A 4,694-nucleotide genomic window follows, 5' to 3' on the forward strand; every position below is an offset into this window, starting at 1 on the left:
AGAAACGCGCGGTGCATGCTGGGATATATGACTGCGCGAGGCGTGCCGTTTCATTTCCATTTGTGTGTTTATGTAAAGACCCCAAAATGGCTCCTATTAAGAGACACGCTTACGACGCAGAGTTTAAACTCAAGGCGATCAGTCACGCAGTAGAACACGGGAATAGAGCAGCAGCGAGAGAATTTAACATTAACGAATCAATGGTGCGGAAGTGGAGGAAGCAACAAGATGACCTGCGCCAAGTAAAGAAGACTAAACAGAGTTTCTGAGGGAACAAAGCGAGATGGCTGCAGTCATTCATCTCTTCACCGCGATGATGCCAAAGAGCTTTTTCTCCTGTGATAAATAACACCGCTCCGCTGCCTTTCCTCTCGTAACCGATAAACTACCGTATTTTCTGCACTATAAGGCGCACCTAAAAACCTCCAATTTTCTCAAAATCTGACAGTGCGCCTTATATATGAACAAAGTTTTAAAATACGGCATTCATTGAAGGTGCGTCTTATAATCCGGTGCGCCTTATAGTGCGGAAAATACGGTATATATATTCTCCTCGGGTTTAGATCTCACCGTATCATAATTTTTATCCAGCTTATCTTTTATGTCAACAAATATTCATCCTGCTCTGACCACTAGAGGGGGCACTTAGCTGTGAAAGACCTGTCTAGTTTGGTGTGGAAGAACTTCACTGACCTGCACAGATTCCTGACCTCAACCAGATAGAACACCTTTAGGGTGGATTAGAGCAAAGAACTGGAACCAGACCTTCTTGTCCAACATCAGTGTCTGACCTCACAAATGTGCTTTGAGAAGAATGGTCAAAATTTATATTATAGCAGCAAAGGGTGGGCTGATGTCATAATAAACCCTATGGATTAAGAATAGGATGTCTCTTAAATTCATATGCGTGTAAAGGCAGATAAGCAAATACTTGCGGCAAAGAGAGCAGAATAGACTTCTTTAACAGATTATAATTGGTAGAGTTGAGACGTTCACGAATTAACCGAATCTTTTGACCGGCTCATTAACATGAAAGATGGCATCCGAGTCTCGCTTGGTTGGGAGCCATTTTTTTTTTTATCTCTCCCTGAGTTCACACCTGGTTCACACAGATGCTCACACAAGCGCTTATTAGAACCACAGGGCAACGCCCGACCCCCTATTGTTATCCCGCGTGTTTCAGCATAGCTGTAGGGGCTAGGCCTTGGGGCAAAGCGAGTTATACATTAAAATGTGCGGTTTGATCGGGATTGGTGTGCTATTACTTTTCTTTCCAAAATACGAATCACATCACATCTGGATATCAACATTTGCCCCAGGCTGTCAGAGTTGCTTAATCTAAATTACACACCATTACTGAAATCAGTATCAGACAGTCTCCTCCGCTGGATGAACTTACCACTTTCATTATTAGGCCGTATAGCACTGATTAGAATGACAATAATTCCCAAAATAACCTACCTATTCACAATGATTCAGTCTCAACCCAGTACATCATGGTTTAAATCCCTAGATTCAATTATAACAAAATTCTACCGGAAAAATAAAACGCCAACAATCAAACTCACAACTTTACAGAAATCAAAAACACACGGAGGACTTTCAGCACCAAATTATATACCAAAATATATTATATATTTATAATTACTACCTGGCAAACCAACTACAATACATCCTAAAATGGATCAACCTTTATCAGTCAGACAGCACTTGGTTAGACATAGAACAGGCAACTTGCAATAACATCACTATCTCAAATCTCCCATTCCTCAGTCAGACAATCAAACAACTTCAGTGTTTTAGAATGTTAACAATTTCAACCAACTCTGAAAGCCTGGTGGAAATTCCACAAAATCACAAACTTATCATTGGCACCTTCCAAATTCACACCACTCTGGAACAATCCCAACTTTCTCAGTAATAACAAAACACCTTCCCACATGATCACAAAAAGGCATAACACACTTAAAACACATAATCCAGGAGTACAGCATTAGGAGCAACCAATTTATGGAATACCTTCAACTCAAATTATCAATTCAAGCAAAATACAATATCAGAACCATTCACTTAGATTTACCCCCATCAATTTTGAACCTGATTAACATCCATACAAAAAAGAAAGTCCTTTCAATGTATCAAATCTTTTTACAATCTGACACAACCCTATCCATACCTACATTAAAATGGGAAAAAGATCTGGCAATTGCTCCTGATGCTGACCTCTGGGACCACATCGCAGAAACATTTACTCCATGTCTAGAAATGCAAATCTACAACTTATACAATATAAAATACTTCACAAGATTCACTACATAGAACAGAAACTGGCAAAAATGGGATCCACATCAGAAATCTGCACAAACTGCATGCAAAATAAACCTGACACTTACCTTCACACATTCTGGCACTGCACACCTGTCGAACAAAATCACTTTCTGTTTTCTTGGGTTGCCATATCCCCCTGTCTCCCTCCCTCTGCTTACTTGACGACACCTCTGTGTCAAACCTTACAAACCCAAACAATAAACTCCTACTGGTGGCCCTAACCATCACCAAGAAAACTATCCTCATGAACTGGAAGTCCAAACACAACATAAACATTAGTCACTGGAAAAATCTCTTATCCGACTACATCTTAATGGAAGACTTCAATCAATAGCTTGCAAGAGAATCTCTATCTATTTGGTCACCACTCATTTTCTCTTCACAAAACAGTCCCTCATGATGCCTGAGAGCCAATTCCACTAGAAGCATCAATATCATTACATCAAGTCTTTGCATCTTATAACAATATCATAGCCAGAATATCACTAACTTAAAACATACCTGTAGCTTCACAGTTATTGTATCATATTGTTTTATATAGATAGTATCTTTACTAATTAATTATAGTATAGCAGTGTTTCTCTCCATTTTTTTCTTTTTTTCTGTCTTCCACTGCCCCTCTCCAATAATTTGTTGCTGTTGTTATTGATAATTCTATTTCCATTATTATTATTGTTATTATTACTGTAACCAACTAGCCCTATATCAAATGAGGGGGAGGAGGAACAACAGATATAATTATGATGTTTACTATTACGATGGCTATATTTGCTACTTGCTAATATTAAGGCCTCGGGTCCCCGTGGGGCCGCACCCGATGGATCCTTGTCTGGGGTCTCTTCGCTCCTCCCAGCCTCTGGCCCTTCCCATTTCTGCCCTGGACAACTCACACGCAAACAGCAAACATGGCAACCTCCATCTTGTTTTTAATGCATCACACACGCCCTGTTTTTAATGAACTATATTCATTCACAAAAACAAACATGCAACAGCAGCAACTACAAAAACAAAAAACAAACAGAAAAAAAACCCAAAAAATAACACACACGAGCCACAGTGGGAGGTAGGGGACAGGGGCTGGAGGGTGCGGGGACCCTCAGGCTCGTTCCCAGTGGGTCAGCAGGGGCCCGAGACTCCACATTAAAATGAATAAAAATAGAATAAATAAATAAATCAGTGTCTTAGAAGATTTATCTTCCCTGTCCTTCCTCCTCCCCCTCCACTATCTCCCACTATCCTTCACTATAGTAATTATTATCACTATAATTATTATTGTTTTGTATATGTCTGTTGGTCTTGTTTGCTTTATTTATTATCATTATTACTTTCCTTTAAATACTTATTAATGGAAGCATTATTTTACTTCATATGTTCATTATATATCCTTACTATAATATAAATAACAATGTAATAATTATTATCATTCCTTTATTATTGTATTAACTATTTACTGGTAAACATATAAATTATTAAAGGTAACACCATGATAGGTCTCACACACACACCTGCGCGCGCACACACACACAAATACACATTGTTCGTAACTTTGTTGTTCATATCTGTATTGTCTGTACTGTATTGTCCAATAAAAAAATAAAATAAAAAAACTGTAGAAGACAGAGGTTGTGAAAACTTCTGCTATGCTCTTAACCCCTCCTACATTGCTCCATGTTGGAGGGTACTGACCCAGTTTGTATTAGCAATACTAGTGGGCTGTATGCACATTTGATTTAATTTATATGATTTTAAAATATAGTTTTGAGTTTTTCTGTATTGTTAAAAATTTTATTTTTTGCACTAAAAGCTTTTGCATGGAACTTCATTGTAGCTTGCTTTGTTTTTTATTGTGTATTTATAAGTCTTTAGTTGTTGCAACTCAGAGGGATATGGCAGTGGAATATTTACAATGAATCCATATCAGACATTAAAATCTTGTCCACACATATCAAATGAGGCTATAATCAATATTTCAGAGTATTTCAAACTCAAATATTGGTGGGAAATCTGAGTTCGAAATTATTCTGATCCAAATCTCAGCCCATCATTCCTCCCTGTGATTATTTCCAGGAATGAATTAACCCCAGTCTGGCTTCTTAAATGTGAATAAATATAAAAATGAGCCAAATGAGCCAGTCTTTTGAATGGCTCTTTGAAATGAACGGATCCCAAAGATCCGGCTCCCTCCAAAGAGCCATAAATCCCATCTCTAATAATCGAATTGATTGTGGTAGACTATGGTAGAGTCGGGCGCAGTGACCGCATCTGGGCTGATTGGCTGAAGCTCATTTCTGGGTTGGGCGGGACAGGAAACAGGACTGCGGGAACGCGCAAAGCATGGATACGCGCTCCCGCTGAGTTTTCAGGGA

Source organism: Mugil cephalus, chromosome 12 (genome assembly GCF_022458985.1).
Source record: "Mugil cephalus isolate CIBA_MC_2020 chromosome 12, CIBA_Mcephalus_1.1, whole genome shotgun sequence".
NCBI lineage: Eukaryota > Metazoa > Chordata > Actinopteri > Mugiliformes > Mugilidae > Mugil > Mugil cephalus.